Source organism: Tursiops truncatus, chromosome 13, assembly GCF_011762595.2.
Source record: "Tursiops truncatus isolate mTurTru1 chromosome 13, mTurTru1.mat.Y, whole genome shotgun sequence".
NCBI classification, from domain to species: domain Eukaryota; kingdom Metazoa; phylum Chordata; class Mammalia; order Artiodactyla; family Delphinidae; genus Tursiops; species Tursiops truncatus.
Window position 1 is genome coordinate 70,647,835 of NC_047046.1, and position 18,791 is coordinate 70,666,625.

Genomic DNA, 18,791 nt, shown 5'->3' on the forward strand with positions numbered 1-18,791 from the left:
GGCAGAAGAATGGATAAGTGACCTGGAAGATAAAATAGTGGAATTAACTACTGCAGAGCAGAATAAAGAAAAAAGAATGAAAAGAACTGAGGACAGTCTCAGAGACCTCTGGGACAACATTAAATGCACCAACATTCGAATTATAGGGGTCCCAGAAGAAGGCGAGAAAAAGAAAGGGACTGAGAAAATATTTGGAGAGATTATAGTTGAAAACTTCCCTAATATGGGAAAGGAAATAGTTAATCAAGTCCAGGAAGCACAGAGAGTCCCATACAGGATAAATCCAAGGAGAAAAACACCAAGACACATATTAATCAAACTATCAAAAATTAAATACAAAGAAAACATATTAAAAGCAGCAAGGGAAAAACAACACACAAGGGAATCCCCATAAGGTTAACAGGTGATCTTTCGGCAGAAACTCTGCAAGCCAGAAGGGAATGGCAGGACATATTTAAAATGATGAAGGAGAAAAACCTACAACCAAGATTACTCTACCCAGCAAGGATCTCATTCAGATTTGGTGGAGAAATTGAAAACTTTACAGACAAGAAAAAGCTGAGGGAGTTCAGCACCACCTAACCAGCTTTACAACAAATGCTCAGGGAACTTCTCTAGGCAAGAAACACAAGAGAAGGAAAAGATCTACAATAACAAACTCAAAACAATTAAGAAAATGGAATAGGAACATACATATCGATAATTACCTTAAGTGCAAATGGCTTAAATGCTCCCACCAAAAGACATAGACTGGCTGAATGGATACAAAAACAAGACCCATATATGTGCTATCTACAAGAGACCCACTTCAGACCTAAGGACACATACAGACTGAAAGTAAGGGGATGGAAAAAGATATTGCATGCAAATGGAAATCAAAAGAAAGCTGGAGTAGCAATTCTCATATCAGACAAAAGAGACTTTAAAATAAAGACTATTACAAGAGACAAAGAAGGCCACTACATAATGATCAAGGGATCCATCCAAGAAGAAGATATAACAATTGTAAATTTTTATGTACCCAACATAAGAGCACCTCAATACCTAAGGCAAACACTGGCAGCCATAAAAGGGGAAATAGACAGTAACACATTCATAGTAGGGGACTTTAACACCCCACTTTCACCAATGGACAGATCATCCAAAATGAAAATAAATAAGGAAACACAACCTTTAAATGATACATTAAACAAGATGGACTTAATTGATATTTATAGGACATTCCATCCAAAAACAAAAGAATACACATTTTTCTCAAGTGCTCATGGAACATTCTCCAGGATAGATCATATCTTTGGTCACAAATCAAGCCTTGGTAAATTTAAGAAAATTGAAATCATATCGAGTATCTTTTCCAACCACAACGCTATGAGACTAGATATCAATTACAGGAAAAGATCTGTAAAAAATACAAACACATGGAGGCTAAACAATACACTACTTAATAACCAAGAGATCACTGAGGGAATCAAAGAGAAAATCAAAAAATACCTAGAAACACATGACAATGGAGACACGATGACCCAAAACCTATGGTATGCAGCACAAACAGCTCTAAGAGGGAAGTTTATAGCAATACAATCCTACCTTAAGAAACAGGAAACAGATCAAATAAACAACCTAATCTTGCACTTAAAGCAATTAGAGAAAGAAGACCAAAAAAACCCCCAAAGTTAGCAGAAGGAAAGAAATCGTAAAGATCAGATCAGAAATAAATGAAAAAGTAATGAAGGAAATGATAGCAAAGATCAATAAAACTAAAAACTGGTCCTTTGAGAAGATAAACAAAACTGATAAACAATTAGCCAGACTCATCAAGAAAAAAAGGGAGAAGACTGCAATCAATAGAATTAGAAATGAAAAAGGAGAAGTAACAACTGACACTGCAGAAATACAAAGGATCGTGAGAGATTACTACAAACAACTCTATGTCAATAAAATGGACAACCTGGAAGAAATGGACAATTCTTAGAAATGCACAACCTGCCAAGACTGAACCAGGAAGAAATAGAAAATATAAACAGACCAATCACAAACACTGAAATTGAAACTGTGATTAAAAATCTTCCAAAAAACAAAAGCCCAGGACCAGATGGCTTCACAGGAGAATTCTATCAAACATTTAGAGAAGAGCTAACACCTATCCTTCTCAAACTCTTCCCAAATATAGCAGAGGGAGGAACACTCCCAAACTCACTCCACGAGGCCACCATCACCCGGATACCAAAACCCGACAAAGATGTCACAAAGAAAGAAAACTACAGGCGAATATCACTGATGAAAAGAGATGCAAAAATCCTCAACAAAATACTAGCAACCAGAATCCAACAGCACATTAAAAGGATCATACACCATGATCAAGTGGGGTTTATTCCAGGAATGCAAGGATTCTTCAATATATGCATATCAATCAATGTGATACACCATATTAACAAAATGAAGGAGAAAAACCATATGATCATCTCAATAGATGCAGAGAAAGCTTTCGACAAAATTCAACACCTGTTTATGATAAAAACCCTGCAGAAAGTAGGCATAGAGGGAACTTTCCTCAACATAATAAAGGCCATATATGACAAACCCACAGCCAACATCGTCCTCAATGGTGAAAAACTGAAAATATTTCCACTAAGATCAGGAACAAGACAAGGCTTCCCACTCTCACCACTATTATCCAACATAGTTTTGGAAGTTTTAGCCACAGCAATCAGATAAGAAATAGAAAAGAAAGGAATCCAAATCGGAAAAGAAGAAGTAAATCTGTCACTGTTTGCAGATGACATGATACTCTACATAGAGAATCCTAAAGATGCTACCAGAAAACTACTAGAGCTAATCAATGAATTTGGTAAAGTAGCAGGATACAAAATTAATGAACAGAATTCTCTGGCATTCCTATACACTAATGATGAAAAATCTGAAAGTGAAATTAAGGAAACACTCCAATTTACCATTGCAACATAAAGAATAAAACATCTAAGAATAAACCTACCTAATGAGACAAAAGACCTGTATGCAGAAAATTATAAGGCACTGATGAAAGAAATTAAAGATGATACAAACAAATGGAGAGATATACCATGTTCTTGGATTGGAAGAACTGACATTGTGAAAATGACTCTACTACCCAAAGCAATCTACAGATTCAATGCAGTCCCTATCAAACTACCACTGGCATTTTTCACAGAACTAGAACAAAAAAATTCACAATTTGTTTGGAAACACAAAAGACCCCGAATAGCCAAAGCAATCTTGATAAAGAAAAATGGAGCTGGAGGAATCAGGCTCCATGACTTCAGACTATACTACAAAGCTACAGTAATCAAGACAGTATGGTACTGGCACAAAAACAGAAATATAGATCGATGGAACAGAATAGAAAGCCCAGAGATAAACCCATGCACATATGGTCACCTTATCTTTGATAAAGGAGGGAAGAATACACAGTGGAGAAAAGACAGCCTCTTCAATAAGTGGTGCTGGGAAAACTGGACAGCTACATGTAAAAGTATGAAATTAGAACACTCCCTAACACCATACACAAAAATAAACTCAAAATGGATTAAAGACCTAAATGTAAGGCCAGACACTATCAAACTCTTAGAGGAAAACATAGGCAGAACACTCTATGACATAAATCACAGCAAGATCCTTTTTGACCCACCTCCTAGAGAAATAATAATAAAAACAAAAATAAACAAATGGGACCTAGTGAAACTTAAAAGCTTTTGCACAGCAAAGGAAACCATAAACAAGACCAAAAGACAGCCCTCAGAATGGGAGAAAATATTTGCAAATGAAGCAACTGACAAAGGATTAATCTCCTCAATTTACAAGCAGCTCATGCAGCTCAATAACAAAAAAACAAACAACCCAATCCAAAAATGGGCAGAAGACCTAAATAGACATATCTCCAAAGAAGATATACAGATTGCCAACAAACACATGAAAGAATGCTCAACATCATTAATCATTAGAGAAATGCAAATCAAAACTACAATGAGATATCATCTCACATGGTTCAGAATGGCCATGATCAAAAAATATACAAACAGTAAGTGCTGGAGAGGGTGTATAGAAAAGGAAACCCTCTTGCACTGTTGGTAGGAATGTAAATTGAAACAGCCACTATGCAGAACAGTATGGACGTTCCTTAAAAAACTAGAAATAGAACTGCCATATGACCCAGCGATCCCACTACTGGGCATATACCCTGAGAAAACCATAATTCAAAAAGAGTCATGTACCGAAATGTTCATTGCAGCTCTATTTACAATACCCAGGACATGGAAGCAACCTAAGTGTCCATCATATGATGAATGGATAAAGAAGATGTGGCACATATATACAATGGAATACTACTCAGCCATAAAAAGAAACGAAATTGAGATATTTGTAGTGAAGTGGATGGACCTAGAGTTTGTCATACAGAGTGAAGTAAGTCAGAAAGAGAAAAACAAATACCATATGCTAACACATATATATGGAATGTAAGAAAAAGAAAAAAAAGGTCATGAAGAACCTAGGAGTAAGATGGGAATAAAGACACAGACCTACTAGAGAATGGACTTGAGGATATGGGGAGGGGGAAGGGTAAGCTGTGACTAAGTGAGAGAGTGGCATGGACATATATACACTACAAAACGTAAAATAGATAGCTAGTGGGAAGCAGCTGCATAGCACAGGGTGATCAGCTCTGTGGTTTGTGACCACCTAGAGGGGTGGGATAGGGAGGGTGGGAGGGAGGGAGACATAAGAGGGAAGAGATATGGGAACTTATGTATATGTATAACTGATTCACTTTGTTATAAAGCAGAAACTAACACACCATTGTGAAGCAATTACACTCCGACAAAGATATTTAAAACATAAATAAATAAATAAAGAGCAAAAACATAATCTCAGAATAATTTCTACTAGAAGCATAAAAAATAAAACATGGTGGCCATTTCTCTCATTGCGCACGTGATGTTTGCGAGATAAAAATTTATCGAGCTAACATTTATTGAGTAGTTACTATGTGGCAGGCACTCTGCCAAGCACTTCATCAATGTTAATGAATTTAACACCCACAACAACCCAATGAAGTAGGTATTTCATTATTACTCCCATTAAAAAGTAGAGGAAACAGAGGCACAGAAAAATTAAGTCTTATGGCTAATAAACGGCAGTCTAGCTCTAGAATTGGATTTGTAATTGCTCTATATGATGCAGTCATTCTTATCATTCTTCATACTTCTACATCCATATAGAGACCAAAATTTTAAAAATATATACAAGAAAGTCCATGGAATTCATGATGCAAATGGCACTGTGAAAAGCACAGCCCCTACAAGTAAAGGAATACAGACAATGCGGGGGAACACAAGAGCTTTGGTTTCAGCATGCACTTGCAAGTCTAGGTTTTCCTCTACTTTATGAGTTCTGAGTACAAGAAAGTAAGGGAAGTTCTCTCTGGCCCAGCAAAGCCCCACTAGATGAAGACCAGCTCAACAGTGGAGCCAAGGCTGAGAACTGTGAACAGCCACCTGCCCTCCTACTTAGATTTCAACCAACAGTGGACACAAATAGACTCAGAGGAAAATCCACACACTTTATTTGTTTGGCAAATGGTCAGTCAGGGCTGATTTGGCCTTCTTGGAGTCTAAGTAAAAAGAAAAATTATATATCCAGACAATTGAAAGTACCAAAGATTAAAAGAAATGGACATTATCCTAGAGACTAAGAAAATGTGAAAATAATTTACTGTAAGAACAATAAGGAATTTTTAGAAAACTCTTCAATATTTTCAGTAGAACTGGAAAAGTCATGGTGTTTGTGATATAGCAGCAGAAATACGGAATAGATTGACATGAAAATTGAACTGAATACTATAAAAAAAGAAATGTAAGAAAACTAAGTTTGCAATGGCAAAATAAAATCTAATTGAGAAACAGTGAAGAGCAGATCTGACACTAAAAAATAAAGTTGGTAATGTGGAGGACAAACCAAAAAATTAGGTCTTAATGCAAAGAAAAAAGACAAAGATAGAAATAATGAGAGTTGATATAATGCACAGGGCAGAATACACCTAGAATTTAGGAATACAACTACTTCAGCAAAACAAGAGAAAACACCAGGCCCAAAGAAATAAGCAAAGATAAAGTTAAGGAAAAGTTTTCAGGACTAAGTTTTCATGCTAAATTAAAATTATTTAATTTTTAGGCAGATTAAACAGTGATAAAATTAAAGAGTGATAGAGCATCAGAGAAAGAAAAAAGATAAGCGAGATGGATAATAAGAGACAGAGAGAGACTAAGAGAAAGTGAGATCCAGAGAAAGTGAAAGGGACAGAAAAGAACAGAGAGAAAAAGTAGAATTACAATCAATCAATCAATCATTCAAGCATCAAGCATCCCTGCAGAAGAAAGAGGTTTCTCTCTGGGCACATACGCTCTCATCCTTACCTCTTCAGTGTAGACAGACTGACTTCCAACTTCCAACTCCTAGGATTCTTTTCATCAGGCCTTTCTCTGACCACATACCCATTTTGCCTGCCATCCCCAGCCGGCCCCGCAGATGTCTGCAAATGCTGGGGGATCGCTGACCCCCAGGAGCTGTGTTCAACCAGTGAGAGGCATGATTTGGTGACTAAACACCGTGGCTTCCTTCTCTGAGATGGAACTTTGGGAAATGTGTTTTTCACCTTAGTCAGGCATGATTAAGATGTATACAGTGGTATCTGGCTTGATAACAGGCTCTTTATAATGCACCCTTTATTGTCTGCCTTCTTTCCCTGTCTTATCTCCCTACTCTCTGCCTACCTTCTCTTCCCAAAGAAACTACTGGTACTTGAATCCTTGCCTCAGGGTTTAATCCTGGGAAAACTCAAAATAAGACATCCTCAGTGGAAAACTAAAATTAGGCCAGATTGCTCTCAAAGGCTGAATGTCAGAAAACCATGCTGCAGGTTTATCTAGGTCTGAAAAGAATGATCTGGGGCTCATGAATTTAATGTTTGGCCAAGTTGCTGTTCATATGGGACAGTTATAGACTTTCTCAACTAGGCAAGAGCTCAGAAGATTCTCTTCTTTAAAGCATCACTTGAAGACTACCTCCAGCCTTTAAAGAGATGAATCAAAGCAACTCAAGAATGAAGAGTTTGTGATATTCAGTGGTTCCTAATCCTAACCAAACATCTTTCTCACAGATCACATTTTTGTCTCTACTCTCTTATCTGGGAGGTTTTTTTTTTTAATTATTATTAGTTTTCTCATGTTTCATATTTTTGAATTTGTTATTCAAAGAATGATTTCCATAATAGAATTTCTAATTTGAGCATTTTTGATAGTAATAAAAATAGCTAACATATATCAAGCGCTCACTAGGAATTATGCATTGTGCAATATCTCATTTAATTCTCATAATAATCTAATGAGGTTGTACTATTATTATCCTGAAAGAGGGTACTGAGTCACAGAGAGGTTAACTTCCCTAAGATGACATAGCTTGTAAGTGGCTGATTGGATTCAGAAACTGCAGCCTGAAACCAGAGCGCTTTCTCTTAATCACTTTCCTTGCCCTTTATGATCCTTTAAGGGAATCCCCAAATATAAGTCTCAATTTACTCTCTCTTATCCTATCATGGACCATTAAGAATGAGGACTGTAGTGGGCAATCAGAAAGTGTTGCCAGATGTTTTCCCCCTCATCTTATCTTTCATTTAAATAGTTCCAATACAATATAGGGGATATTTGTGTTGACTACAAAGATGATCCTATGTTAGGTTATAAACGATTTTCAAGAGCAACATCAAAACAGCCACCAGTCTGATGAGTGGCTGTCATTCTAGAACAGCGCTGTCAGGTAGAACCTTCTGTGATGATAAAATGTCCAACATAGCATCTAATAGCTACATGTGGCTATTGAGTGCTTGAAATGTGGCTAGTGAGACTGCAGAAATGAATTTTTAATTTTACGTAATTTTAATTAAGGATGAGAATTTAAATTTAAGTAGCCACGTGTGCTAATGACTACTACATTGCACCATGTAGCCCTAGGGTCCTTAGACCCAGGAAGGGCTTCCAGGCTCCCGTCTCCACCATCCTTAATTTGCATAAGCAGCAACTAGAGAAATTCTGCCATTAACAAAAATTGGAGGAGGAAAGTGGTTCCATCAATCCCCAAACAGAAGATGGACCACCCCCCTCCAGAGTGTCTGTGGCTCTTAACGGGGGACACATGAGCACTTCTGTCTCACCAGTTTTGGTGACTTAATTCCCAAGATGCTGCTGATGCTGCCCGTTATCTCCCTGGAAACCACGTTCTTTACTCTAGAATTTGCCAGGGTGCTTCAGAGATTCTGCAAACATTTAATTTGAATTGCATTTTAAAAATATGTTTAACCACTCAAACAGTAATTTATCTATTTATTTATTTTTAACATCTTTACTGGAGTATAATTGCTTTACAATGGTGTGTCAGTTTCTGCTGTATAACAAAGTGAATCAGCTATATGTATACATGTAATTTAAAACACTCAAGTGATATGAACACATTTGAGACCACAGACTAACCTGGTACTATAAGGTCAGCTTGTTTTATGTCAATTTGAGAATCCTGTTTCTGGGACCGTCTCCTAGGAAGTAGAGAATGTTTTGAGGTTACAAAGTGAATTTAATAAAAAAGAAAAATCTTACCATATCCCTCTACTTAAACGTCTGAATCAAAATTATCTCCATACTCTATAATACAAAAAAAAATCATAAATAAAGAGGGTAGAATTGGGAAATGAGGCTGTTATAACATGGCAAGTGTCATCCCTAATTCCCAGTTTCAACCTTTTGTGTTCAACCAGTCTCTGAATTCTCTTTGAGTGCCTTTAAAATAAATAAAGCTTAAAATTATAGTTGCATAAATTTTTAAATTATAAAATAGATTCAAGGTACTCAATTCCTTTTGCTGCTTAATTTTTTAAAAAAGTTTGACAATCACTGAGTATAAAGATGGAGTGCCCAGCAAGGTGTAAGGGGACATCCTCACGCCAATACGGAAGTATCCTTTCCACTCACCCATCTTGAGTTGGGTCTGTGCTATGTGGAGTGGGCTAGAGAGAGAAGTGACAATATATTAGATTTCAACGTCACCAGGAGAGGCCAAGTGATGCTAATTAGCATCACCTTGTCAGTGTGCGTCAAACCAAGCACAGAGGACTCTATTTGACCTCACAGAGTCTTCCTGTGTGTGGTCATTCAGCACCTTGGGGAAGGAACTTTGATCCCAAATGTCTGTGAGCAGTCACTAAGGTTTTAACCATGCCCTCTTCTCTCTCATTCAGCTTATTCTTTTTTTTTTTTTTTTTTGCCGTACGCGGGCCTCTCACTGCTGTGGCCTCTCCCGTTGTGGAGCACAGGCTCCGGACGCGCAGGCTCAGCGGCCATGGCTCCCGGGCCCAGCCGCTCCGCGGCATGTGGGATCTTCCCGGACCGGGGCACGAACCCGTGTCCCCTGCATCGGCAGGCGGACTCTCAGCCACTGCGCCACCAGGGAAGCCCTCAGCTTATTCTTCTTTCTGTACCTTTAGAACTAATTTTCCTCTGGGGACCGTACACAATTTCGGTGGCTGCCTGCCTTTTTAAATTGATGGATGACTGTGACAACTGCTGTTGCATTTTTAACTGTACACAAAAAGTGAGACCAACGACATGAAGGCTGCAGTTGGGTTTCAATATTTTAAGGAACACACATTCCAACTGGGACTTCATTTGCTGAATGTCTGTGAAAATCAAGAGCTGAGGGGAAAATGCCTCTGCTAAAGAACTTGAGAGGAAGCATCCAGAATGATGCAGAAGGGACCCCCAAGAGGGAAATGTACTACACTATGGTTCATCAGGGTGAGGGAACTCTCCCACAGGCTGATTTCTTCTGCTTATTCGATCATCGTCCACACTTGCTTATTGTAAGATAATTTCTCTAAGTACCTTTTCTCCCACAACACCCTGGAAAAAAAAAAAAAGAAAAAGGGGAAAAAAGGCTGCTTTATTTTACAGCTAATTTGCTTGTAAGCACATAACCCAGCTGCTCACAATGAAGTAAAAGAGGAAATGAGAACAGAGGGAACCTTCTAATGAAGGTGGATGAGGGAGCGGTAAGGAGGTGGAAGGATGGGAGAGATGCTATTTGTATGATTAAAGAGAAGCAAAAACCAGTGTTACACAGATAGGTTCATCTTGAGCCTTGGAAAAGAGAAATAAGAGAGAAAAACTTATGGAAGAGCAGATATTTGTTCAAGAGGGGATTTTAACTGGCCCAAAGAAATCTCTCCCACCTTTCCATTATACAAAGTTATATTTTGGATTTTGCTCTTGAACGTGTGTTATCATTGACCCATTATTTGTAGACAAGGGATAATTCTAAAAACAGATGTTGAAATATTTTCAATTCTGTAAAAAACTGTTCAGAGAGGTGAGTTTAGTTGGTTAAATGGGAAAAGGTTTAGATGAAATGATTTGGGGGCCATTGAGAAAATGACATACTAAACTTCTGAGACTGCATGCCTCCTTCTTCTCAAATATTTCCTTGTAAAAACAGCAAAGATCACGTTCTTTATTGCATGCTTTTCTTTCTGCCAATTCAGCGCGCACGCACACACACACACACACACACACACACCCCCTTAACAAGACCTGCTCTAATTCTTTCCCCTGGGGACCACATCAGAATGGGGTACATTTTATACTTTTGTGCTTTTTCAAACTGCAGAATGAGATATTCAGAAGGAAATGAAGAATTTCCTGAAGTTGCAGCTCATAACATAACCCATGATGGGGGGCAGTGGTGGGGGGGAGGATGGGCAGGGAGGACAGCTTATGAGCTAGAAGAGAAAATAAATAGGTTTCAATATTCAGCTTTAAATAAATGTACTGAATTGGTCTCTATGATAATAGGGCCAAAATAATTAATTTGAGCCTGGCCTTCTCATTTGTCAGTGAGTGCAGGTTGCTGTGCTCTAAGGCGTCTGTGAAACAGTAAAAGAATCAGCCCATCATCCCTTTCAAGCTCAGGGCTCCTCTGTGTGTTCCCTGGTGGAAGCCGAAGGCTAATTTCCTCTGGCCCGGCTGGGGGCTCCGTTCGGGCCAGCCTCGGAATCCTCACTGTGAGAATTGTTTCTGCATCAAGGGAGCTCCTTATCCCACCTCACACCCTGTAGCATTTTTATGCCTGCTGATCTTCAGAGGAAACCAACATTTTTAGTTGCTATTTGATAACAATGATTGGGTATTCCAAGTTCCTCAGTTTAATCCCACTTAGTAAATTGGAATAATTCCTCGAGTCTCATGGTGACAAGGATTAAGGACCACCGTAGTGGACAGAGAACTCTCCTTGGCACAGTGAGATAAGAAGTCCTACAAATTCTGAAAATAAAAAAAATAAATAATAAAAGGTACTGCAAAACACTAGTGAAGCTTTGGGCATCTTAAACATCCAAATCTGCTCCTTTACAAATTGGCAGACAAAGACATACCTAGATCCAGGTTCAGGAATGATGAAACAATGACAATAATTTTTAAAATGCCAGAAATGTACTTCTCTTAAATTTGAAAAACTTTACGCTTTAAGAATAGAAAAATTTTTTTAGAAAGTCATTGATAAGGAAGAAAGAAAGAGTGAAACTTGTTTTGGGTGTAACAAAATGTTGATAGGTAGGGTCAAGAAGAAAATAAATTATTCTGTTTTTTAAAGTTTGCTGTCTACTTCTTCTCAGCACTTGGGCACCTGAAACTTTCTCAGTGTGATAGCCTAAATGGTTATGGACCCATTCTGTATAACCTGTGTGTAAGAACTGGGAGAATGCTAAAATATAGGAAGGAATGGGACAGTAGAGTACTATACAACCATGAAAAGGAAGGGGGGAACATCTCTACATAATACTCAGGAGTAATCTCCAGGATATATTTTGTTGAGAAAAAAAGTAAGATGGAGAAATTGAGTATAATTTGCTGCTGTGATTTTAAGGAACAGGAGGAACACATGTATCTATAATAAATTAAGCATATTTATGAGTGTTCACACATGTGTAGACAAGTAATTCTCAATCAGATGGGATTTTGCTCCACAAGGTATATTTAACAATATCTACAGATATTTTTACTTGTCATAACCAAGGGGATGCTACTGGCATAGGGATTAGAGTCCAGGGATGTTGCTAAACATCCTCTTAATACGTAGGTTGGCCACCACAACAAAAGATTATGCAGCCCAAAATATCAATCACATCAATCACACCTGCTGTAGATATATATATATGCATTTGTGTGCATGAATCTTCTATTTGAAAAATGGAAAGACAAACCATGAAAATACAGAAAATGGGCTTCCTTTAGTAGACAGAGGGAATAGTGTGGAGGGAAAAGAAACAGAAGCAGGACATATGATTATACCTTCTTTTGAAGATTTAATTTAAACCATGTAAATATTGTACATAATCACCAAGGAAATTAATATACAGGAAGAAAACCCTAAACATTATAAGTAAAATTAAACACAGGAATCTGTGTTTTGATCAGGCAGCCTAACCACACAGAGACCTAACAGTCAGTGACTTTAAAACACAGACACTGACTCTACAGCCTAATGGGAAACACCCTAAGGACAAAAGGGCTGCAGAAATAACCTTAGACTCTTTCCAGTTATATTTTTGATGGTCGTCTTGGTATTTTACTCAAAAACTATTTTGTGTATATTATAGGACAAAACAAATGAGTAATTATTATTAGTTGTCATTGAGAATCAGGATTGGGGCATGAGAGGAAGAGATACAGATATAATACAGTAGAAGGTAAATAAAAATTCCTTTGGTCCTGAATTTGAATCAGAAAAATCAGTATAGAATCATGATACACCAAAATATTTACTTTCTAGTTCTGTTTATTGAAAAGGCCTAGAAACGATAACCAACACGGCAGCAAGGAGCACCCTCAGCACCCAGATTATGGTCACTAAGTACAATTTTCTGGGAGAGGTAGTTGATTTCAGGTCTGAAGGAAAAAAAATGTACAAAAGAAGCCTGGAGCATTCTGTCAGTAACAGAAAGCAAGGAAGCTATGAAATCTACTAGTATCGGGTTAAAATATCTCAAATGCCAATTTGAAGAGACTCCCGCTAGCCAAACATAGCACAACTAGAAAATAAATAATAATTACAATGAATTGAAATATATCAAAAATGTTTAAACCCATGAATTCATATTTTTTTAAAAATTAGTAACTTTGTAGAATACTAAAGAGCCAACTAATTATTCTGAGACTAATAAATAGAAAAAAATCAAGCATTTATACTGATTTTCCTATATAAACTCTATTATCTGAATAACCAAAGAGTTAATGATTGCAGACTCATTTTGTAGATATACTTTAGATAATTAATTAACAAAACAAGATAAAGTCAGGATATCACTGTCCCTAGTGAATTAATAGATCTAAACAATGGTTATTAATGGCTATTCACATAACAAAACTTAGACATTCTATGACTACTGATGGAAGAAATTCCACTGCTTATGAAGTATTCTTGCCAAATAATCAAGCCTGAATCCAATGCAGCCTCTAGATTCAGAGGCTAGTTCCAGAAAAGGCAGAATACAATGCAATGACACCATAGGAATATGATCAGCAAAATCCAGATTGTGGGAAATCCTTCAACAAATAAATTGCAAGGGGAAAAAAATGATATGGAGGAAGAACATAATGTATTATCAAAAGTTAAAAGACATCAACTAATCAATTAATTAGTTGGACCCTGATACTAACCAAAAAAATGTAAAACGTATAAAAGACTATAGACAATTGGAGAAATTCGATCACTGACATATATGTGATGACAATAAAGAGATTTTTAATATTTTAGATTAATAATGGTATTATTTTTTTTTGTTTTGTTTTTTTTAAGGAAGAAATTTTGTATTCTATTACAAGTAAATCACTAAAGGGAGGTTGCCTATACTCTTTTTCTTTTTAATTTTAGAATTTTATTTTTTTATACAGTAGGTCCTTATTAGTTATCAATTTTATACACATCAGTGTATACATGCCAATCCCAATTGCCCAATTCAGCACATCACCACCCACTCCCCGCCACTTCCCCCTTAGTGTCCATACGTTTGTTCTCTACATCTGTGTCTCTATTTCTGCCCTGCAGACCTGTTATTGTAGAGTCACATACTAAAATGTTTATAGATGGAAGGATATGATGTTAGGGATCTGCTCAAAAATAATCCCTTCAGGGAGAGGGTGAGTATAGTTGAGACAAGATTGACAGAGTTGATAATCACTGAACATGAGTGACGGGCATATGGGAGTTCATTATACTCGTCTATTTTCATATAAAATTTCAAATTTTCTGTGATGAAATGTTTTCTAAAACAAAAATGAATAAAAATAAAAGAAGAAATGATGTCCCTTAATTTCCTGCCATAGTAGAAGCCTTTACAGCAATCATTCTGGTGAAGATGTAATTGCAGGAAGCATAATTTGAGAAGTGCTCTGTAAGAGTCTTAGGAGTGTTATCTAAAAAGCTAGATCCCTCCCTATTCTACACATCTCATCCTTATTCATCGTAGTCCTGTAAAGGAATTTTTCTTCCTTCCCCCCCAACAGGTAAATGCCCATTAGCCCTGGATCACGTCATTCTGATGGATGTTACAAAGATGATAGTAACTACCACTGACTGACTGCCTTCTCTGTCCAGATAAAACATAGGTGTTGCAATCTTTATGACAAGGAAGACATTAGTATCCCCACTTCACAGAAGAGGAAAGAGAGGCTTAGACTGATGATGTTGCTTGCTCGTGGCCACGAAGCTAACAAGCATTTCCCTTAGGATTTCCATGCAGAAATTTCGGACTCTCTTGTACCTAACAAATCCACACCTGATGGTGCTGCTTGGGCTACATCTCCTCCACTCCCAAGCCCACCAAAACTATTTTATAACTTTAGTGTACACTGGAATTACCTAGGGAATTTGTTTAAAAGACAGATTGCTAGGCACACCCCAAGAGATTCTGACTGCATACATCTAGGACAAGGGCCCAGGAATATGAACTAAGAAAAAGATTCTAATATAGATGTGCTTGAGAAACACTTCCCAAATCCATCACAATATTAAGCTTCAAATGTGTTATAACATGATTCTCATTGCTTTGTGTCCTGGCAATACGTCCCCTTAAATGAAAAAGCAGTTATTTAACTATTTCAGCAAGTCTCTTTGCTCCTGTTTTCCCTTCATTCAGAATAATATAATAAAAATAGTCAAAATTGTAATAATAAGTGCACTCAAACCAATGTTCTGAGGAGTAAAAAGGCCATGCCAATAGTTACATGCCCTCAATGAGTTGAATTTAAAATTACAGATGGTCCAGTGTATAATTTACCATTAACGCCACCAGCCTAATCCTTTCAGGTCAGCTCAGTTTGTATCATAAGTGAACTCTACCCAAGTGCCAAGGGCTGTGATAACAGCAGGCACTACAAGGATGAAGGGGACACAGGCTTTCCTCTGAAAACTTGTAGAAGCAGAGCTGAAAGCCAATTGATATGTAAACAAATAAAACAATATAGCAGAGAATATCCAAAAACAGGAGAATGCTACGGGGGCACAGAGGCTCATTTTCCCTGGGTAATAACAAGGAAAGCTTCTTAATGATCCCAAATGACCTAAGTAGAGCTTTGAAGTCAGCTACGCAGAGGAGAGAGGAATTTCTGTATGGAACACCTAAGGAAGCAAAGCCCCGGAGAACCCATGGTCACCCAGCCATCCTGTTTGGGACAGCTTTCAGGGAGAGTTAACTCATTTTTTTAGAGCTGTACAACACCCCAGGCCTTTAGGAATTAAATAGTTTCCTTGTGATCCTTCAAGACTTCTGCAACCTCACCAGGGATGCCAGCTTAGTGTTCACAACTCTCCTCACCATCCAATTCATTTTTGCTCAGGATTTATCAGCCACAAAAATGGGTTTAACCTTTTGAGCTCCATTGGGCACCTCGTGTTTTTCCATCCTCAGATGTCGTCTCCCACCCCATGTGGCTGTGACAAGACTCCTTCAAGGACCAGACATCTCTACAATTAGGCATCGAGGGAGATTTACACTGATTCCCTTGATTCAGTCCAGACGTGTCAACTTCCCTGGAAGCCAGAAGACCGTTGTGTAAATGACTGCAGCCTTTAACTGACCATCTATTTTGAAAGTGCGGTCTATATCAAATGCAAGTAAATCTGAATTGTTGCCTCAATAATTCTGCCTCCTTTCTTTTCCTGCTCACTTATATCCCCAAGTGTACTCAGCGTGCAGTATATTTAGAGCTCAGTGCATCTTTTTTTTTTTTTTCAGCCTCTGGAGGATTGCGAAGAGTGGCGGCACTTTTCATTTCAGGATGTGTGGAAACAAAACCTCAGCACATCAGTTTTTAATACGCACCCTGGTTAAGCGTGCCACCCTGATCCTGTCTCTAGAAAACACTGCGCTCATTGACGGAGGCGCCCAAGGAATTGAGCACAGGTGAAGTTCTAGGACCCAAGAGCTAAAACAGATCTTAACATCCCCATCAGTTTCAGTGATTCTGACTCAAACATGCCCTAGTGAGTCCTCTGCTACCCAACTATGTTATGGTAACTGGGCCCCATGCCTCCCTAAACTAAACCAACCTCCATTTCCCACCTTACTGGTGTTCTCTGCATACGTGGAAGTAGAGCCATGCTGAAGGAAGGGCCCCGAAAGCCCTGTCCCCCTCCTCCCTGGCCATCATCCCAAATGTCCCAGAATAATCAAGGTTGCATCCCAAGGAGAGAGGATAAATAACGAGGGGTCTGAGTCCATTTTTCGTTTGAGTGCTGGCGGCCCTCAAGCCTCACTCCTGCCTCTTCCAGTGGTGCCCCACATCTGGACAAGCTGATCAGAAAGTTTGAGCACTGGCAGGGGATTCAAACCCTACCAGCCTCCGTGCCTGGGAGCTCTCAACCCAGCCCCACCCCTTCCCAATGGGAAGTCATTTGGGGTCTGCTGGAGCGCCCTACCCTGCTCTCCCCCAGAGACTTATTATGGGAGTCCTAAACCCTTTCATACCCTCTTGGTGTGCGTGGCACACACTTGCACATAGGGCAGATCAAGTTCTCCCCAACATCACCTGCTGGGAGAGAGCCCATGCCACCTCCCCTCTACCAAAGCTCAGAGCACCTCAGCCTTTACATCTCCTCTCAGGTGGAGGGCATCTGCTCACATCCGTCAGTGTATTTATCACCTGCAGCAGAAGTGTACATTACTGTAGGCTTCCCAGCTCATCTCATCCTCTCAATAACTAGTCACAGGTTGTCCTTTCCTTATGCCTGAAGAATGGGATGGAGATGCCTCCTGCATGGGAAGGGACATTAAGGCAAAACACATGCTAACAAATAGAACCACTGAGTCACTCACAGTAAAGAAAAGTTGGGGACAAAGTGCTAGATCAGGATTCCTGCCTTACATTCTACCACAGTGTTCTAAATTTTCTCGAGGCATTTCTATATTTATTGTCTCAAAATCTACGTTGAATAGGTAGGACTGGCATAGCAGAGTTGGCTATCTACCCATCATCCTTCTTCCTCGTTAACTGACCATGGTTTTGTTCAGATACCCACTCTTAGGAAAAATGATCCTATTCCCATCTCAGGTGTAAATCGAAGCCAGAGGTTGGCAAAAGCTAGCCCAGGACCAAGTCTGCCCTGCCACTGTTTCTACATGGGCTGGAGCTAAGAATGTGTGACGGTTCAGTGTCAACTTGGCTGGGCCATGGTGCCCAGATATTTGGTCAGACATTGTTCTGGATGTTTCTCTGAGGGTGTTTGTAGATGAGATTTATATTTAAATTAGTGAACTTTGAGTAAAGTAGATTGCCCTCCACAATGTGGGTAAACTTCATCCAATCAGTTGAAGTCCTGACTTTCCTCAGACTATACAAAGTGCATTTCGCTTTGTCCAATGTCATATGAACAACAGGGACAGTTGCTGGATCCCAAAGCTATCACTTTTTGACCTCATTCCTCAGATGATTACTGCTGCCCTCCTACAGGTGTGTCTGTATAGACCTCTCCCTGTTATTTTGGGGAGTCATTGTAACTACTCTCAGCCCTCAGTTTTCCATGTAGAGATCTCTGAGATTCCACACAGATTGATTCTCAGACATTTTTCAATACCAGGAAGTAATGGGGAACCAGCTTATACAGTCATGATTTTGTTTTATTTCCAACATCTCAGAATCCTGTAATTGTGATTTTTGAGCTGTGTTAGAATTAAGTCCTTTCTTTAAAATCATGGACCCAGATGTAAAGAATCATAAAGTCTGGGATGGGAAGGGGCTTTGGTGGTCTTCTGACCTCAACCCCCTACTCGACATTAATCCTGTCCAGTTATTCCATCTCTGCTTCAGCACATTCAGAGTTCATTGTTAGAAAGTTCTGCCTAATGTTGGGAAAAAATCTTTCTTCTTGCCCCTTTTACCCCAGGTTGTAGTCCTGCCAGTGGGTGCCTCCCTAGAGAAGTACATTTCCTCTTTCACAAGACAATCCCTCAGATATTTTAAGACTGTGACCTTGTAACCCAGAATTTTCTCTTCCCCATGCTAAACATCCCCAGTTCCCTCAGCCTTAAGTCAAGGAGCATCGGCCCAAATCTGCTCACAGGTCTGGCCACTCTTCTCCAAAAGGGGGCCCCAGGAAATAAGAGCAATTTCACTGAACACTAATATTGCCCAGACTTCTCCCCAAACTCATATGTTCTGTAAATT